At 44.2% G+C, this 22,034-nt stretch overlaps 1 protein-coding gene across 5 annotated transcripts in view; it reads right to left on the bottom strand.

The window, feature by feature from the left end:
• LOC130305905 (occludin-like) overlaps positions 1-22,034 on the bottom strand; it is a 63,573-nt gene that overhangs the window by 32,814 nt on the left and 8,725 nt on the right. The window contains exons 1-2 of one of the 5 annotated variants that reach the window (XM_056552051.1): positions 14,213-14,277; positions 11,871-11,946 (exon numbers count right to left, since the gene is read on the bottom strand). The gene's annotated coding sequence lies outside the window, so the exon portion shown is untranslated. Of the gene's footprint in view, positions 1-11,530; positions 11,778-11,870; positions 12,006-12,043; positions 12,060-14,212; positions 14,278-22,034 lie in introns of those variants that run through there. The other 4 variants (XM_056552049.1, XM_056552048.1, XM_056552047.1 and 1 more) reach the window with 4 other exon arrangements.

The raw sequence follows: 22,034 nt of genomic DNA on the forward strand, positions 1-22,034 counted from the left end.
ATCATTGAGCAGTTAGACAGAAAACTTCCAAAGCTAATAACTATTGGAAGGATTAAGATTTTTTAATAGAAGTAATTTACAAATCTGTTTAACTTTCCGGAGCCAGTTGATATATATAAAAAAAAGTTTTACCTGTAATACCCCTTTAAGGCTAAGTTTCCACTTGGTTTTTGTTTCTGGTAGTTTTTGGAATACTGCCACTGCAGTTTTTGAGCCAAAGTCAGAAGTGGATCCATAATGGAGGAGAAGTGTAAGTCCTTCCTTTATATGTCTTATTCCTTTTGAATACATTTCTGGCTTTGGCTCAAAAACTGCAGTGGCAGATATCCAAAAACTGCCAGAAAAAAAACCAAGTGGAAACTTAGCCTAATTTTCATAATTTCATAATTTTCCTCTGTAATATTCCCCTTCTTATCTTAGTCTTGTGTCATACTCCATGTTTATTTTTCTATCACGCCTCCTTCTATTTGCTCTTTTTCATATCTGTCTCCCTTTTGCTTCACTATTATCACTTTTGATTTTGTCTCACCATTTTTAATGTCTGCCCATACTTTGAGAGAGTTACCACCATATGTTTCTAAATATCTTCTTGAAACTATAGGTGTTATTTTACTAAGTTTGATCTGATCTAGTTGTTTAGTTATATGGGTATACATGTGTAGATATCAACATATTCAGGAACACAAGTTCCCACCTATGAAATAATACAATTCATTGGACTGGTGGAATCATTATTAATGCTGGCCTACACCACTAGATCCTTGGGTTTGAAATCAACCAGGGTAGCTTCTTCATAGGGTTAAAGGGGTAGTCCTGTACCCCAGCCTTCTGAACATCCGATTCATAAGGCTTGGAGCAGCGGCTGCAGTCACGACGGTCACGGCCATGCCCCCACGTGACGCCCACCACCTCCATTGGTGACCATCTTTGTTTCTAGTTTAGATATCTTTTTGTTGCCATCCTCAGGATAGGCCATCAATGTCTGGCCATCCTGCCCAAGACAATCCCACTGATCAGCTTTTTGGACAAACCATGTGTCTGACACATACACAAGGAGAAGGGCTGGAAGCCAGTCTCTTACTGCAGCGCATCTCCCACAGATGTGATTAGGAACTGAGCTGCAGTAACCTGGCACTACCACAACACAATGAACGGCGCACAACTTCCGGCCCTGTTCACTGTATGTGTCGGAGCCATGGCTTGCCCAAACAGCTTACTGGTGGGGGTGCCTGGTGCACCTCACTGATCAGACTTTGGTGGCCTATTTTGAGGATAGGCCACCAATATATAATGCTGTGAAAATCCCTATAAATTAAGTTTTTATGACATTTTTAGACTGTAAGAATTAAAAATGGTTATCTGAAATAATAATAATAAAAAATATTGTTTTTATTTTCCAGATAGAGTGGCATACAGTAGTAGGCTTTGAGTAATATCCCATTTCAGCAACATTCAAGTAAAGCAGAGTAAGAGCCCATAAACATGAATGAAATAAAACAGGCCACTTTTCTCATATCAGTCAACTCCTGTAATGGGATTGACTTGTAACCTTAAAACGTTTGAGCATCGGTGTGTAAATTAAAAACACTTTGGTGCCTATTTCCTCATGCTTTATATTTTTGTTTATGGAATTAGGGCCTTTATGAACGTGCAAATATGGCGAATATGTGGCAATCATTACAATACTTACTGAATATACTTCTGTTCTAGTCTTTAGCATATTTACGTATAGCCCTTTCCAGATGCAAATAAGGGATGTAATGAGTTAATTCAATTTGTAGTTGTCCACATTTTTAGATACATGTGCAGAAAATGGTTTAGTATATTGACATAAATGGAATTTCTTATAATAGCCCCTTAAGGACTGAGGGCGTACCTGCTCACGAGCGGAGAATGGGTTAAACCGCGTGGGTCCCGGTTGCTACGGGCAGCCAGGACCCATGGATAATGCCAGGCACCACCGATCGGGCCGATGCCCGGAATTAACCCTTTAGATCACGGCGTCTAAACTGAAAATTAAACTATCCCAGCAGCTCAGCGGAGCTGATCGGGACTATCACGACAGAATCGCGATGTCCCGATCAGCTTACTGGACAACGGGAGGGTCCTCAACTGCTTCCTTGTCGTCCGATCGGCCATATAATCTACTGCTCCATGCCTGCAGGCTACAGCAGCAGAGCGCCGGTAACACTGATCAATGCTATGCTATGACATAGCATTGAACAGTGTTAGCAATCAAAGGATTGCATGGTATAGCCCCCTAAAAAGTAAAAAGTGTAAAAAAAATAACAGAATAAATGTGAATAAGCCCTCCCTTTAATAAAAAAATTTTATTGCCCCCATTTTCCTTTTCCTATTTTATAAATAAAATAATGTAATAAAAAAATCATATGTGGTACCGCTGCGTGCGTAAATGTCCGAACTATTAAAATATAAGGTCCGCTGCGTGCGTAAATGTCTGAACTATTAAAATATAAGGTTAGCAAAATTAGCAAAATGGTGTTTTTTCTTTTCATTTCACTCCACAAATATTTTTATTTTATTTTATGATATAAAATAAGTAATGTCATTACAAAGCCCTTATATGGCTCTCTAGGTGCAAAATTTTATGCGTTATGATTTTTAGAAGATGAAGAGGAAAAAACGAAAGCGCAAAAACAAAGAATCTTTTGAGTCCTTAACCCCTTAAGGACCAAGGGCGTACAGGTACGCCCTTGGACCTGCTCTCCTGATATAACGCGGGGTTACACAGTAACCCCGCGTCATATCACGGCGGGCCCGGCGTCATAGTGAAGCCGGGACCCGCCTCTAATACCGCGCGCTATTAACCCTTTAGCCGCGCGCTCAGAGCTGAGCCGCGCGTCTAAAAGTGAAACCGAAAGTGGCCGGCTAGCTCAGTCGGGCTGTTCAGGATAGCCGCGGCTAATCGCGGCATCCCGAACAGCTTACAGGACAGCGGGAGGGCCCCTACCTGCCTCCTCGCTGTCCGATCGCCGAATGACTGCTCAGTGCCTGAGATCCAGGCATGAGCAGTCATGCGGCAGAATCGTTGATCACTGGTTTCTTATGAGAAACCAGTGATCAATAATGAAGATCAGTGTGAGCAGTGTTATAGGTCCCTATGGGACCTATAACACTGCAAAAAAAAAGTGAAAAAAAAAAGTGAATAAAGATCATTTAACTCCTCCCCTATTAAAAGTTTGAATCACCCCCCTTTTCCAATAAAAAAAAAAACACAGTGTAAATAAAAAGAAAAATGAACATATATGATATCACCGCATGCGGAAATGTCCGAATTATAAAAATAAATCATTAATTAAACCGCTCGGTCAATGGCGTGCGCGCAAAAAAATTCCAAAGTCCAAAATAGTGCATTTTTGGTCACTTTTTATTTCATTTAAAAATGAATAAAAAGCGATCAATAAGTCCTATCAATGCAAAAATTGTACCGTTAAAAACTTCAGATCACGGCGCAAAAAATGAGCCCTCATACCGCCCCATACACGGAAAAATAAAAAAGTTATAGGGGTCAGAAGATGACAATTTTAAACGTATTAATTTTCCTGCATGTAGTTATGATTTTTTCCAGAAGTCCGAAAAAATCAAATCTATATAAGTAGGGTATCATTTTAATCGTATGGACCTACAGAATAAAGATAAGGTGTAATTTTTACCGAAAAATGTACTACGTAGAAACGGCAGCCCCCAAAAGTTACAAAACTGCGTTTTTTTTTCAATTTTGTCGCACAATGATTTTTTTTTCCGTTTCACCGTAGATTTTTGGGCAAAATGACTGACGTCATTACAAATTAGAATTGGTGGCGCAAAAAATAAGCCATCATATGGATTTTTAGGTGCAAAATTGAAAGAGTTATGATTTTTTAAAGGCAAGGAGCAAAAAACGAAAATGCAAAAACGGAAAAACCCCCGGTCCTTAAGGGGTTAAGGTGAAAATCCTTAAGGTGAATGTTTTGAGTCCTTAAGGACTAGACTAGACATTGTTCTTAGAGGGTTAGAAATCTTTTTAAATGTCAACATTTGACATAAAGTACTTTTAAGCTGGGCAAGCTGCCATCTTTATCTGGTATAAGTTAGATGCCAAAATGTTTTAATCAGTGAAAGAATATGATCTAATAGGGTGTGTTTATTCCACGGTTGTGCTTTCTGTGGCACAGATACTTATCAAAATGTTATGCCAACGTATCTGTGTGTGGAGAGACAAGGGCCCCATTGATTTAATTAGCCTGAATATAGTCATCCAAGTGTATCTTAGTATTGCCTCTGACTTAAAACCATGGATTGATGCCTTTTTAAATTTGTGTCAAAACTCAGGTCTACAAATTACCCAAATGAAGCCACTAGCTGACTCCGTCACTGCCATTGAAATCAATGGTGCCTGTGTCTAGCTATATGTTGGCATGCCATTTTGTCCATTTTGTAATTTTGCCTAAATGTATGTGCCTAGGAAGGCATAAAAGTGGTGTAAACCATCAGCATGTGACAAATGAGTATGTTGACCTAATTTTCCTTACCTAAAGTGAGTTTTTACTAACAGATGTAAACTAGTAATGGCATAGGGGTATTATTACATTCCTTCTATGTACTATAGCCATCAACTAGTTCCACTGGTAAAAGTACATTCACTTACTTTGAAAAATCCAAGTGTATGATCCTCAACTTGTGCTTAACCCTTTAAGCACTCAGCCCATTATCACCTTAAGGACGCAGCTAATTTTCGTTTTTGCATTTTTATTCTATCCTCCTTCCCTTCTAAAAATCATAACGCTTTAAATTTTTCACCTACAGACCCATATAAGGGCTTGTTTTTTGCATCACTAATTGTACTTTGTAATGACATAACTTATTTTATAATATAATCTTTTTTAAGGTGTACGCTATTGACAATATATTTTTATAGTTTGGACATTTACGCATGCGGCAATACCACATATGTTTATATTTATTTTATTTACATATTTTTTTTATAAATGGGAATAGGGGGTGATTTGGACTTTTATTAAGGAAGGGGTTAATTTATAGGGGGCTATAACATGCAGTACATTGAAATCAGCCACTGATCAGCGCTATGTTATATGGCATATGGCATAGCACTGATCAGTGTTCTCGGGGCTCTGCTGCTCCTGCCTGCTGGAAAGGCATGGAGCAGCAGATCGCCGAACAGACAACGGAGAGGCAGGTAGGGATCCTCCCATCATCCTCTCAGCTGATCGGGACATCGTGATTATGTTGCGATTGTCCCGATCAGCCCGACTTTGCTGTCGGGACACTTTTAGTTTCATTTTAGAGGCCGCAATCAACTTTGATCGCCGCGTCTAAAGGGTTAATGCTGGGCACAGCCAGATCGCCAGTGCCAGGCATTAGCCTTGGTCCTGGCTGCCCTTAGCAGCCGAGACCCACTGAGTTTAACCCGTTCTCCACTGGGGAGAACGATTTAAACAAGGTAACTGGGACCAGGGCATACAGGTACGCCCTGCGTCCTTAGGGACTCGAGGTGCAGGGTGTAGCGATATGCCCTGCGTCCTGAACAGGTTAACTTCAATGTACAAAAGCTGGCAAAGATTACAGAATTCAACCAGTTTTTTTTTTACTTCATAGCAAATACACAAATCACAGATATGACACAAAAACAATGTTTCTTTAACAGATGAAAATCCTGGCTTCATAAAACAGGCCTCAAACATATAAATGGAATTTATGGCATATGGTTTTCCAGATCACATACAGGGAAAAATTATGGATTTGAGAAAAAAAATCAGTTACATTGTTGCTCCTTGGACATAAATTGTCAACCCAAATGAGATCTGATACCCATGATTACATACTTTTCTATTATTGTTGTGCTTAAAAAAAATTGCAAACTTTTTAACCAAATTAGTATGTTTAAAATCCTCCTATTTTGACGACCTATAACTTTTTCATTTTTCCATATAAGCAGTGGTATGAGGCCTAATTTTTTGCACCTTGATCTTTACTTTTTATTGATACCACATTTGTGTATGTAAAACTTTTATTAATTTTTTATACATTTTTAAAGCAGCAATTTTGCACTCTTTTTTTTTTACGTAAAAATGTTGCACTCTTTTTGTTCACGTAAAAAGTTTTTTTTTTAAACTATGCTACAGGGGCTGTAAAGTTAGAGTAGTTCATAATATATTGCCTGTACCTGTGTGTGATGCCCCAAAGTTTATTTTTAACAGCATACAAAATTACTGTTGTCTCTGGTTTTTCCAGGTTGCAGTGCAGCCTGAGACATGACATCACTAGTCAAGTGATGACAGGGAGCCTGTCTACTTCAATGGGTGGAGCGACCACTGTGTGGTAGAGAGATCATTTTGCAGTGAATTGTAGTTTTGCAACAGCTATAGACACCCTGGTCAGAAAACACTGGTCTATTGCATTGAAGGGATAACAGGTGTGTTTCAATGGGTGGGGTGGCTGATGTGTGTAAGGGAGAAAAGTGAACTTACACTTACGAACAAGGAACTATGGGACTTTTGGTTGACAAAGGAAATCCCAACAGGAAATAGCCAGTTCTCAAAAAGATAGCCTCTGAGTTATAAGAATCTCACAACATAGCCATTTAGCACCAAGACAAGCGCAGATCCTTCCTAAGCATGTCCATTACTGTCTGGCAGGTAATTGCTAAAATCACCTCATGGTGGATAACCCCTTTAAACGGAGACTTCCTATTCTGTACAGACCTTTCAGCAGTTTCCCCCTTATTATCACAGACACAGAATCATTGCCATCTGCAATGTGCGTGTGTGTGGGGGGATGTAAAAATCATGGTTGCAAGGGACAAGAGGAAATTTTTTGTGGTTCTGTCTACAGTATGAGGCTACGGCCAACAGTGCAAACTTGGGTGAGAGCTGGGTACTGACGCAGGTGACATTGATGAGTGATGTTGGTGATATACAAAGGTAGTTGCATGTATGACTTTCAAGTGTTGAAGTTTCTAATATGTTTTTATGTTACTGCTGATAAATTGTTACGCCTAGCGCTCCGGGTCCCCGCTCCTCCCCGGAGCGCTCACGGCGTCTTTCTCCCTGCAGCACCCCGGTCAGTCCCGCTGACCGGGAGCGCTGCACTGTCATGGCCGTCGGGGATGCGATTCGCACAGCGGGACGCGCCCGCTCGCGAATCGCATCCCAGGTCACTTACCCGTCCCGGTCCCCTGCTGTCATGTGCTGGCGCGCGCGGCTCCGCTCTCTAGGGCGCGCGCGCGCCAGCTCTCTGAGACTTAAAGGGCCAGTGCACCAATGATTGGTGCCTGGCCCAATTAGCTTAATTGGCTTCCACCTGCTCCCTGGCTATATCTGCTCACTGCCCCTGCACTCCCTTGCCGGATCTTGTTGCCTTGTGCCAGTGAAAGCGTTTAGTGTGTCCAAAGCCTGTGTACCTGAACTTCTGCTATCCATCCTGACTACGAACCTTGCCGCCTGCCCCCGACCTTCTGCTACGTCTGACCTTGCCTCTGCCTAGTCCTTCTGTCCCACGCCTTCTCAGCAGTCAGCGAGGTTGAGCCGTTGCTAGTGGATACGACCTGGTTGCTACTGCCGCAGCAAGACCATCCCGCTTTGCGGCGGGCTCTGGTGAAAACCAGTAGTCTCTTAGAACCGGTCCACTAGCACGGTCCACGCCAATCCCTCGCTGACACAGAGGATCCACTACCTGTGAGCCGAATCGTGACAGTAGATCCGGCCATGGATCCCGCTGAGGTGCCGCTGCCAAGTCTCGCTGACCTTCCCACGGTGGTCGCTCAGCAATCGCAGCAGATTGCCCAACAAGGACAGCAGCTGTCGCAGTTGACCGCCATGTTACAGCAACTTCTGCCTCTGCTACAGCAGCAACCATCTCCTCCGCCAGCTCCTGCACCTCCTCCGCAGCGAGTGGCCGCTCCTAGCCTCCGCTTGTCCCTGCCGGACAAATTTGATGGGGACTCTAAACTCTGCCGTGGATTTTTATCTCAGTGTTCCCTGCATATGGAGATGTTGTCGGACTTGTTTCCTACAGAACGGTCTAAGGTGGCGTTCATAGTAAGCCTTCTTTCAGGAAAGGCCTTGTCTTGGGCCACACCGCTCTGGGACCGCAATGATCCTGCCACAGCCACAGTCCAGTCCTTCTTCGCTGAAGTCCGGAGTGTCTTCGAGGAGCCAGCCCGAGCTTCTTCTGCCGAGACTGCCCTGTTGAACCTGGTCTAGGGTAATTCTTCAGTGGGCGAGTACGCCATCCAATTTCGTACTCTTGCTTCCGAGTTATCATGGAATAACGAGGCTCTCTGCGCGACCTTTAAAAAAGGCCTATCCAGTCGCATCAAGGATGTGCTGGCCGCACGAGAGATTCCTGCCAACCTCCAAGAACTCATCCATTTGGCTACCCGCATTGACATGCGTTTTTCTGAGTGACACCAAGAGCTCCGCCAGGAAAAAGACTTAGATCTCTGGGCACCTCTCCCACAGTATCCGTTGCAATCTACGCCTGGGCCTCCCGCCGAGGAGGCCATGCAAGTGGATCGGTCTCGCCTGACCCAGGAAGAGAGGAATCGCCGTAGGGAAGAAAATCTCTGTCTTTACTGTGCCAGTACCGAGCATTTCTTGGTGGATTGCCCTATCCGTCCTCCACGTCTGGGTAACGCACGCACGCACCCAGCTCCCGTGGGTGTGGCATCTCTTGGTTCTAGGTCTGCTTCTCCACGTCTCACGGTGCCCGTGCGGATTTCTCCTTCAGCCAACTCCTCCCTCTCAGCCATGGCCTGCTTGGACTCTGGTGCCTCTGGGAATTTTATTTTGGAGTCTTTTGTGAATAAATTCCGCATCCCGGTGACCCGTCTCGTCAAGCCGCTCTACATTTCCGCGGTCAATGGAGTCAGACTGGATTGCACCATGCATTACCGCACTGAACCCCTCCTGATGTGTATTGGACCCCACCACGAAAGGATTGAGCTCTTCGTTCTCCCCAACTGTACCTCTGAGGTCCTCCTCGGTCTGCCATGGCTCCGGCTTCATTCTCCCACCCTTGATTGGACCACCGGGGAGATCAAGAACTGGGACTCTGCCTGCCATAGGAAGTGCCTCTCCCCCCCTCCCAGTCCCGTCAGGCAAGCCTCTGTGCCTCCTCATGGCTCCCGTCCTTGTGTCTCCCTGCCCCGTGCCAAGCTTCACCCTCTGCCCTCCCTCCCCATTCCAACTCCTGCTGTACTGCCTGCCGTTGAGGAAACCCTCCATTTTTTCCCGGTGTCCTCATCCCAGGGGAGGCAGTTACCGGCCAAAAAAAAGGGGAGACCTAAGGGGGGGGGGGGGGGTACTGTTACGCCTAGCGCTCCGGGTCCCCGCTCCTCCCCGGAGCGCTCACGGCGTCTTTCTCCCTGCAGCGCCCCGGTCAGTCCCGCCTACCGGGAGCGCTGCACTGTCATGGCCGTCGGGGATGCGATTCGCACAGCGGGACGCGCCCGCTCGCGAATCGCATCCCAGGTCACTTACCCGTCCCGGTCCCCTGCTGTCATGTGCTGGCGCGCGCGGCTCCGCTCTCTAGGGCGCGCGCGCGCCAGCTCTCTGAGACTTAAAGGGCCAGTGCACCAATGATTGGTGCCTGGCCCAATTAGCTTAATTGGCTTCCACCTGCTCCCTGGCTATATCTGCTCACTGCCCCTGCACTCCCTTGCCGGATCTTGTTGCCTTGTGCCAGTGAAAGCGTTTAGTGTGTCCAAAGCCTGTGTACCTGAACTTCTGCTATCCATCCTGACTACGAACCTTGCCGCCTGCCCCCGACCTTCTGCTACGTCTGACCTTGCCTCTGCCTAGTCCTTCTGTCCCACGCCTTCTCAGCAGTCAGCGAGGTTGAGCCGTTGCTAGTGGATACGACCTGGTTGCTACTGCCGCAGCAAGACCATCCCGCTTTGCGGCGGGCTCTGGTGAAAACCAGTAGTCTCTTAGAACCGGTCCACTAGCACGGTCCACGCCAATCCCTCGCTGACACAGAGGATCCACTACCTGTGAGCCGAATCGTGACATAAATGCACCATAGTAGTAGTAACAATATGGTGCATGCATTTAATATAGTGCAACACTCAAATAGGAAAATGGCAGCTTGATTTTTCTGTTAAGCTTTCACATCACATTTCTCAACCCTTTGCATGTCTGCACGTTATGAGATATTGGCCCAGATAGCTGAAGCTTACAGCTCAGCCTCCCCCTCCCTTAAAAATTACTTCTGGAAAGGTCATAGAACATGACAAGGAAACGTTCCCATTTGGGTGAATTGGTTCTGGGCCAGGCTATTGTTCCTATGTCCATGGGACTTGCTGTACAATCTGTGAAAACAGCTCAGGCAAGATGGCTGCCCCCATAAAAATGCAATAATTAAATTAAAATCAAATTAAAAAAAATTGAGAAATTACAAACAATTACCATGTTTCAGTATGTGTGTCTCTGTGCAGAGACAAACTACAGGAAGAAAGTGGTAGGACAAGCAGGGCTCTTTACACTTAAACTCTGACATGCCCCCGGCTCACACAGCAGGCTGACACAAAGCTTCCTGTGTTTGCTTCCCGTGTTCTGTCTCTGCACAGAGACACACAGGCAATAGCTGCAGGGACAAGACAGCAATTTTTCATCCAAAAAATATTCACATCTTTTAACTAATGTATAATGAAATAAACATATAGTGTTATTATCTGCATTATATAAAACAATTTTTGCAAGTGACAAGTATGATTTAAAGTTTTCTATTCTAGCACGTTGATGTCTTCCTTTAAGGTTTTCTTTTTTAACTTTTCAATTTAGTCAAATGTCAAGTTTTACACACAGCTGACTGGGAACAACTAACATCTTTGCCACACTCTGCGTCTGATTTCCATGTTAAAGAAGTATTATAATCCTTTCCATTGTTTTAACAAATCTTTTTCCTTTATCTGACCAAGTCCAACAGCTATGTAAGGTCTGTAAGCAATCCTGGACAAATTTGCATCTTTAGGTTGAGTTCACATGCTGTAGCTACCAAAAGGTGCTCCCTGATGTGGTTAAAATTGTACCCACCTTGCAACAAAGCCATACCATCTCACACGACAGTGAGGTTTCAGCCACATCATGATCGCACTCAATCTTAAGACAGGCAGGCATGTTTAAAAACTGCCTGCTGAATGACGGTATACATCCCCACTTTCCTAGTCATAGCTATGAAAAGATGAAAGCTGATGGATTTTGAAATTAACTTCATGAAGTCTCTAATCCTTTTCTTCCCATGTTTGACTTAATGTTTGTTACATCAGCATGAAGAAATGCTTGTGTGAACCTTTTACTGCTTGTGGTCAAAGTTTATATAGATTTTTGTTCAGTTTTCATACTTTGAGAATTGAATTTTTTTTGCCCTTCTTCTCTCCCCTCCCCCATTTACTAATGTCCTCCCTCTCCATCAAACCATGCATCCCTTTCTCTTATTACTCAGTTTCACCTCATCTAAGAGTCACGTTCACTTACAATTTCTATGAGCAGCTGTCTATGTCTGTTCTTACCTGTTCCGAATGTTTGTACTGTTTAGTCCTTGTGGCATTAATACATGGATTCACATTCTTTGTTTCCACATGCGTTACCTAGCTTCTCACATCATAACACGTCCATGATCCTGTTTTCGTATCTCACAAGGTGTCTGGTTTCTATTGGCTTCCTGTATCCCCTTGCTCACTTTAGTTTTCACCTTTCTGAGCTCTGGTAATGGCGTTCTTGGATTAATCATTAGAATCCAGCTCTGCCCACATACACCCTGTGAATTCCTCCCCTCAGGGCTGGTCAGCACTTGGAAAACTTTATCTTTCCTAGAGAACAATTGCATGGGCAGGTCTGGCACTCACATACCTTTAACCTGTTACATTCCTGCTGCAGATCCGGCAGTGATAGAGTATGGTGTCTGATCCAAAGGCTCCTTTGCTAGCTGGATATAGATACAGTCATAATATAAATGTAAATAATAGCTGTATGATAACTTCAATCATAATTGCAGAATACTGTAGTAACATCCAAGCACATACGCAGTATCTTACTGTACCCATGAATACATAACTTGTATGATCCAGTCCTCCTATCTCCACCTCCTATGCTGACCTCCTATCTCAACCTCCTATCCCGTCCTCCTATCTCGACCTCCTATTCTGGCCTCCTATCCCGAACTCCTATTCCGGCCTCCTATCTCGACCTCCTATCCCGTCCTCCTATCTCAACCTCCTATCCCGACCTCCTATCCCGTCCTTCTATCCCGTCCTCCTATATCGACCTCCTATCCCGTCTTCCTATCCCGTCCTCCTATCTCGACCTCCTATCCCATCCTCCTATCTCGACCTCCTATCCCATCTTCCTATCTCAACCCCCTATCCCATCCTCCTATCTCCACCTCCTATGCCGACCTCCTATCCTGACCTCCTATCCCATCCTCCTATCTCAACCTCCTATCCCAGCCTCCTATCCCAACCTCCTATCTACACCTCCTAACCCGTCCTCATATCCCATCCTCATATCCCGACCTCCTATCCCGACCATTCTGTCCTCCTATCTTGACCTCCTATCTCGACCTCCTATCCCGACCCGTAATATGTGTACCAGGTATTGAAATATTTCCAGCCGTGCAGAAGTTATGTGAGAACATACATTTCCCATTGATTTGCATGGGACTTTAAACAAAAACCCTGACCCTCACAAATGTGGGTAGTTAAGGGTTAAATTAACTATCCTATATTTTAAGTGGACATATAAGTAACATGGAACCAAGTATTATCGAAATATCTCCAGCCATTTGGAAGTTATGCAGTAACAAATATTTCCCATAGACTTGTATGGGACTTTAAACATAAACCCCGCCCCTGGCAAATGGGGGTGAGTAAGGGTTAAATCACCTATCCTATGTTTGTTGCTGACATATAAGTAACATGTGTGCCAAGTTTCATTTTAATATCTTTAGCCGTTTGGAAGTTTTTGTGGAACATACACACATATATATACACATACATACACACGCACACACACACACACACACACACACACACGTTGAGTTTTATATATATATAGATATATATACACAAATATATATATATATATATATATATATATCCACCAGCCCTCCAATATATACGATGAAGACTCGTTTTTCTACTTTATTCTGATTCAATCCTAACACTCTGAAACATTTGCCCACCCATAAGGGCAACTCATCTTTTTTTCCGAATGGACAATATTTTCTGTCTCCACTTCATGTTTTACATGGGAAATGTGCCTTGAACTGTGCCTACTCTCAATTTAGGGTAAGCACAATATTGTACCTTAGGCTGCTTTAACACTATAAAAATACTTCCGTTATGAACGCCCGTTAGGAAATCGGCAGTTATACGGCCGGTACAAAAATACTAACGGGCATTAGAAAGTCTCATTATAGTCTGTGGGATTTTTCTAATAGCTGTTTTAACCCGATATTGCCCGTTATTAATAATGTCCGTTATTTTGTGATGGGCGATAGAAATGGGAGAATTAGTGCATGAACTATTTATCCCGTTCATTCGCCTGCCACAAAATATTGGCCGTTATTAATAACGAGTGATAACGGGGTAAAAACGGCTATAAGAAAAATCCCATAGACTATAATGAGATTTTCTAACGCCCGTTAGTGATTTTGTACCGGCCGTATAACTGCCGATTTCCTAACGGGCGTTCATAACGGAAGTATTTTTATAGTGTGAAAGCAGCCTTATATTTCTATGTTCTTTCTCTTCTCTTTTAGAATCTTCTGTGCGTCCAGGTCGAGCCACAAATGCATTTGTTTGAATAGATGCATTTACAACATTGACTAAAGGTGTAAAACATGAAGCTCCTAGTGGAGAAGATATTGTCAAATCAGAACCACATTTTACACGTGAGTTGCACATATGGATGGGCAACTTATGTTAGGTATACAGTATGATGGCTTATTTTTCCACTTTTTTTCTGATTGAATCCCAATACCCAACAAAAGTTGCCTACCCATAAGTGCAACTCACATATAAAATTTGGTTCCGATATTACAATATCTTCTCCACTAGGAGCTTCATGTTTTACAGTTTTTGTGAAGATGGCTCAGTGTTGGTGAAGAGGGACTATGTACAGGAAATGTTTTTAGGATATGTTATTTGATAAGGATTTCATGAGGTTATAAGTGTAGATTCTGTATCTAAAACCTGTCACAATCCAGCAGGGATCCTCTGTGCAGCCTGCTCTCTCCAGTTTCAGAGCTAGTAGCATCATCCCTTACTGTGGCAACTAGAGATGAGCGAACTTACAGTAAATTCGATTTGTCACGAACTTCTCGGCTCGGCAGTTGATGACTTATCCTGCATAAATGAGTTCAGCTTTCAGGTGCTCCCGTGGGCTGGAAAAAGTGGATACAGTCCTAGGAGACTCTTTCCTAGGACTGTATCCACCTTTTCCAGTCCCCCGGAGCACATGAAAGCTGAACTAATTTATGCAGGAAAAGTCATCAACTGCCGAGCCGAGAAGTTCGTGATGAATCAAATTTACTGTAAGTTCGCTCATCTCTAGTGGCAACAGCTCTGCAACAGAGCAGTGCAGACTTGATTGACAGCCCCTCCTGTCCTATCATCTGCAGGAGCATGGGCCAGTGTGATTTTTGGGTAAATGTGATTTTGTACTTATTGCTCTTCCCGGTTCTGTCTGACTAAGCTTGCTTGTGTGTTCATCTCTTTGTTCTCAGTTTGCTGGTTATTTGGACTTTGGATTTTCTCTAGTTAACCCTGTGTCTGCTGCTGATTTTGTCCCTGATGTGTCTGACGGTTATTGATCTGGTTTGTTTGACCATTCTGACACCCTGCACTTATTCAGAGTAAGGACTGCCGTCCAGTTGAGGATCCATCGCTTAGTGTGAATATTTAAATAGGCAGGGAAAGTGGCTGTGGGGAAACTCAGGGCTGCACATATCCCTGCCTGACATGTCAAAACCACTTTAAATTTGCTGAGATCTAGGGCAATTGGATTGGAATATGTTATAATAATTGCCCTGTGGATTCTAAAATTGGCAGCATTGAAAAGCCATGGATTAACTGAATGATAATGTCATCCCCTTTTTGTGAAACTTCTCGTTAGTGTCTGTTGGCACTATTGTTGTTTAAAAGCCAAACAGACTTAGACTTCCCCATCCTTAGTGACCCAAAAAGGTATGATAACTGCCTTGGTACCCCCACAGTAATCTGTATGGGGCACCAAGGCGGTCATCATTACTAGACAAAAAAAGCAAGGTCCAGGCGTTAAAGGGCATTGCTGCCGCAGGCAAGATGCATATACAAATGGAAAAGCGTTCCTGGGAGGGAGCTAGAATCCTTCAGCACTCCAAAGACTGCTTCTTAAAACACAACTTTATTAATGTCTACTTAAAAAGGACATTAATAAAGTCATTTGGGGAGATTAATCAAAACCTGTCCAGAGGAAAAGTTGCTCAGTTGCCGATAGCAACCAATCAGATCGCTGCTTTCATTTTTAACAAGGCCTCTGCAAAATGAAAGAAGCGATCTGATTGGTTGCTATGGGCAACTGGGCAACTTTTCCTGTGCATAGGTTTTGTTTTAAGAAGCAGTCTCTGGAGTGCTGAAGGATCCTGCCTCCATTTAAGAAGAGCTTTTCCATTTGGTTATCATTACTGTTTGGGGTCCTAAGGATGGTGAGTCTGTGTAGAGGTAGGGAAACCGTAGGGAAGGTGCCAGAGAAGTAAGCTTAAAGGGGTATTCCAGGCAAAACCTTTTTTTTGTATATATCAACTGGCTCCGGAAAGTTAAAGAGATTTGTAAATTACTTCTATTAAAAAATCTTAATCCTTCCAATAGTTATTAGCTTCTGAAGTTTTCTGTCTAACTGCTCAATGATGATGTCACGTCCCGGGAGCTGTGCATGATGGGAGAATATCCAGGGCCATGTGAAGGAATTTGAGGGCCCCAAGCAAAATGGACAAAAGGCCCCCCCTCTTGATGTTCACGCACGTCACGCTCTAGGGCCGGTAGTAATGCCGGCCCTTGAATGCTGGGAGTGCGAAGTGAGCGAACGTCGATACGAGGCCCCCACATTAGGTGCAGCACAGTTCCCCCACGTTAGGTGCGGCACAGTTCCCCCCATGTTAGGTGAGGCACAGTTCCCCCCACGTTAGGTGCGGCACAGTTCCCCCCACCTTAGGTGTGGCATAGTTCCCCCCACGTTAGGTGTGGCACAGTTCCCCCCCACGTTAGGTGCAGCACAGTTCCCCCCACGTTAGGTGCAGCAGAGTTCCCCCCACATTAGGTGCAGCAGAGTTCCCCCCACATTAGGTGCAGCAGAGTTCTCCCCACATTAGGCTAGCAGTGTTCCCCCACATTAGGTGCAGTATAGTTCCCCACATTAGGTGCAGTATAGTTCTCCACATTAGTATAGTCCTCCACATTAGGTGCAGTATAGTTCTCCACATTAGGTGCGGTATAGTTCTCCACATTAGGTTGGCAGTATAGTTTACCCCACATTAGGTGCAGTATAGTTCTCCACATTAGGTTGGCAGTATAGTTTACCCCACTTTAGGTGCAGTATAGTCCCCCCACATTAGGTGTAGTATGTTCCCCCACAGACATACAGCCTCCAGCCATACAGTGTATGGCTGGAGGCTGTATGCCTGTTTACTGCCCTACTTCAGTGTTCTGACCACTGCTCCTTTTGTCCGGCCACCATAGCAGTAGGTCCTGGGACTGGAGGAGCGGTGGTCGGAGCACTGAAGCTGATGCGCCGCTGGTCACTTATCATGCTGGCCAGCGCATGTCCTGTTCGCTGCTCCACTCCTCCGCGTTGCTTTCCAATGGGCGCACGCATGTGACGGGGCAATTGCCCCATTTCCCCCCCCCCCCCGAATCTGCCACTGCATGCATTATATACACACACAACACACTGTACACATTACATACTGTACATGCATGCTTCATACACACACCATACTGTATACATTACATACTGTACATGCATGCTTCATACACACACAGATACTGTACACATTACATACTGTACATGCATGCTTCACACACACACACAACACACTGTACACATTACATACTGTACATGCATGCTTCATACACACACAACACACTGTACACATTACATACTGTACATGCATCATACACACACATACTGTACACATTACATACTGTACATGCATCATACACACACACACTGTACACATTACATACTGTACATGCATCATACACACACACTGTACACATAACATACTGTACATGCATCACACACACACACTGTACACATTACATACTGTACATGCATCACACACATACACACACTGTACACATTACATACTGTACCTGCATCATACACACAACATACTGTACACATTACATACTGTACATGCATCATACACACACACTACACATTACATACTGTACATGCATCATATACACACACACACTGTACACATTACATACTGTACATGCATCATATACACACACACTGTACACATTACATACTGTACATGCATCATATACACACACACTGTACACATTACATACTGTACATACATCACACACACACACACACACACTGTACACATTACATACTGTACATGCATCATACACACACACTGTACACATTAAATACTGTACATGCTTCATACATACACATACTGTACACATTACATACTGTACATGCATGCTTCTTACACACACAGATACTGTACACATTATATACTGTACATGCATGCTTCATACACACACACACTGTACACATTACATACTGTACATGCTTCATACACACATACTGTACACATTACATACTGTACATGCATCATACACACACACACACACTGTACACATTACATACTGTACATGCTTCATACACACACACTGTTCATATTACATACTGTACATGCTTCATACACACATACTGTACACAGTACATACTGTACATGCATGCTTCATACACACACAGATACTGTACACATTACATACTGTAAATGCATGCTTCATACACACACACACACACTGTACACATTACATACTGTACATGCTTCATACACACATACTGTACACATTACATACTGTACATGCATGCTTCATACACACAGATACTGTACACATTACATACAGTACATGCATCATACACACACACCACATACTGTACACATTACATACTGTACATGTTTCATACACACACATACTGTACCCATTACATACTGTACATGCATGCTTCATACACACACATACACACTGTACACATTACATACTGTACATGCTTCATACTTACACAAATTGAGTAGATCAGTGTTTCCCAACAAGAATGCCTACAGAGGTTGCAAAACTACAACTCCCAGCATGCCCAGACAGCCTTTGGCTGTCTGGGCATGCTGGGAGTTGTAGTTTTGAAACAACTGGAGGCACCCTGGTTGGGAAACACTGGTATAGATACACACATGCACTTTACATATAGTCATCCACAGTAGTAACACACACACACAGGCACAGTACATAGACATACACACATGTACACACACATATATCCACACACACATGCTTATACACACACACACACACACACATATATATATATATATATATATATATATGCAGGGACACCTACTGTAGTCATGCCCCATGTTGTACAGCCTCTGTGGTGCTCTCCTTTCCTCACAGCTCTCTCCTCCCCCCTCCCCCTCCTCCTGCTCAGACAGCTGAAGGCTGAGAGAACAGTGTCACTTTAAGCATTAATAACTCTGGGATGCTTTTACCTTTCATTCTGATTCTGAGATTGTTTTTTCATGACATATTCTACTTTATGTTAGTTGTAAAATTTTTTGATACTTATATAATTTCTTGGTGAAAAATTCCAGAATTTTATGAAAAAATTAAACAATTTGCGTTTTTTTTTTAAATTTGAAGCTCTCTGCTTATAAGGAAAATGAATATTCCAAATAAATTATATATTGATTCACATATACAATATGTCTACTCTATATTTGCATCATTAAGTTGACATGTTCTTACTTTTGGAAGACACCAGATGGCTTCAAAGTTCAGCAGCAATTTTCCAAAATTTTCACAAAATTTTCAAAATCAGAATTTTTCAGGGACTAGTTCAGTTTTGTAGTGGATTTGAGGGGCTTTCATATTAGAAATACCCCACAAATGACCCCATTATAAAACTGCACCCCTCAAAGTATTAAAAATGACATTCAGTAAGTTTATTAACCCTTTAGGTGTTTCACAGGAATAGCAGCAAAGGGAAGGAGAAAATTCAAAATCTTCATTTTTTACACTCGCATGTTCTTGTAGACTCTGTTTATGAATTTTTACAAGGGGTAAAAGGAGAGAAATCTTCCTAAAATGTGTAACCCAATTTCTCTCGAGTGAGGAAATACCTCATATGTGTATGTCAAGTGTTCGGCAGGCACAGTAGAGGGCTCAGAAGGGAAGGAGCGACAATGGGATTTTGAAGAGTGAATTTTTCTGAAATGGTTTTTGGGGGCATGTCACATTTAGGAAGCCACTATAGAGCCAGAACAACAGAAAACCCCCACATGGCAATTTTCCTTAAACTGCTGTGTGGGCATGCTGGGAGTTGTAGTTTTGCGAGATCTAGAGGGTTACAGTTTAGAGACCACTGCACAGTGATCTTCAAACTGTGGCCCTCCAGCTGTTGCAAAACTACATATCCCAGCATGGCCACACAGCAAACAGCTGTCTGGGCATGCTGGGAGTAGCAGTTTTGCAACATCTGCAGGGCTACAGTTTAGAGACCACTCAAACTGTAGCCCTCCAGATGTTGCTAGGCAACTCACCGACTTCCATAGGATCCAGGGAGCCGCTCCGCCGTCCTCTTCTGCCGCCGATCACCGCCGCCGATCGCCGCCCGCTGCCACTGGGTAAGTGGATCTTCGGAGCCGATCCTCGTCGGTTCCCCCGTTCTGCCCCGCCTATTGTGGGTGGGCAGAACGGGGAAACCGAATGTTAACCCCCCGCCCCTGATCTGCTATTGGTCGTTGCTTCTGGATGACCAATAGCAGGGATAGGAGGGGTGGCACCCCTGCCACCTCACTCCTATCCCTTCAGGGGGATCATGGGTGTCTTAGACAACCCCGATCCCCCTTATTTTCTGGGTCACAGGGTCACTGGAGACCCATATGACCCGGATTTGCCACAAATCGCCAGTGAATTCCCCGACATGGGGGGGGGGGAGGGGTCTCAACAGTCACCCCAGTCCAGGTCCAGGTATGCCCTTGGTCCCTAAGTGATTAAACAAAAACCCAGACGCTTGCAAAAGGGGGTGGGTTATTACCTATCCTATGTTTGTTGTTGACATATAAGTAACATGTGTGCAAAGTTTCATGTTAATATCTTTAGCCGTTTGGAAGTGATACTGGAACATACACACACACATGCATACATACACACATATATATATAGATGTGTTATGGTCATGTGAACAAAGTTGTAATTGGTCCAAGTCAGGGGTCAAGTCCTGGAAAAAAAGTGTGGGAACTCACCCAAGATTTCTAATACACCCCCCCCCCCCCCCAGTTTACGCAAAAAAGCAAACGAAAATGTCCAAGCTAAAACTTGTTGTAACGCCGAGCGCTCCGGGTCCCGCTGCCTCCCCGGAGCGCTCACGGCGTTCCTCTGTATGCAGCACTCCGGTCAGCACCGCTGACCGCGAGCGCCGCTCCCCTGTCGCCTGCTTCTTCCCGGCACATGCGGCCCTGCTCCCTAGGGCGAGCTTGTGCCGGCTTACTGAAATTTAAAGGGTCAGTGCACCACTAATTGGGGCCTGGCCCAATAAGTTTAAAAAATATAAAAACCCACTTCCTCTTCCTGTCCTTGCCAGATCTTGTTGCCTTGTGCCCTGTGAAAGTGTTTCTGTGTGTATCCCTAACCTGTGTATCCAGACCCCTTGCCGTTGCCCCTTACTACGAACCTTACAGCCTGCCTTGACCTTCTGCCACGTCTGACCTCGCCTTGCCTTGTCCTTGTGTACCGTGCCTGTCTTAGCTGTCAGTGAGGTTGAGCCGCTATCGGGTGGAACGACCTGGGGGTTACCTGCCGCAGCAAGTCCATCCCGCTTTGCAGCGGGCTCTGGTGAAAACCAGTAACCTCTTAGATTCCGTTCCCCTGGTACGACCCACGCCATCGCCTCACTGACACAGAGGATCCACTCCCGTGTCCTCCCCGCATACCAGTCCGGACCCTGACACTTGTCATCCTGCACAGTTCCAGGATTCTTACAGGCCACAGGCATACAGCTGCCTACGGAGTATAAGATAACACACTGTAACAAACCTTTTCCTCATGTAATCTCCTTGCTACTGGGGTGACCCACTGTAACAAACCTCCTCCTCATGTAATCTCCTTACTACTGGGGTGACATACTGTAACAAACCTCCTCCTCATGTAATCACCTTACTACTGGGGTGACACACTGTAACAAACCTCCTTATGTAATCTCCTTACTACTGGGGTGACACACTGTAACAAACCTCCTCCTAATGTGATCTACTTACTACTGGGGTGACACATTGTAACAAACCGCCTCCTCATGTAATATCCTTGCTACTAGGGTGACACACTGTAACAAACCCCCTCCTTATGTAATCTCCTTGCTACTGGGGTGACACACTGTAACAAACCTCCTCCTCACTTAATTACTTTAGTATAGGGGTGACACACTGTAACAAACCTCCTCCTCATGTAATCTAATTACTACTGGGTGACACACTGTAACAAACCTCCTCCTCATATAATCTCCTTACTACTGTGGTGACACACTGTAACAAACCTCCTCCTCATGTAATCTCCTTATTACTGTGGTGACACACTGTAACAAACCTCCTCCTCATGTAATCTCATTACTACTGGGTGACACACTGTAACAAACCGCCTCCTCATGTAATCTCCTTACTACTGTGCTGACATACTGTAACAAACCTCCTCCTCATGTAATGTCCTTACTACTGGGGTGACACACTGTAACAACCCCCCC

Source organism: Hyla sarda, chromosome 1, assembly GCF_029499605.1.
Source record: "Hyla sarda isolate aHylSar1 chromosome 1, aHylSar1.hap1, whole genome shotgun sequence".
Classification (NCBI taxonomy): Eukaryota; Metazoa; Chordata; class Amphibia; order Anura; family Hylidae; genus Hyla; species Hyla sarda.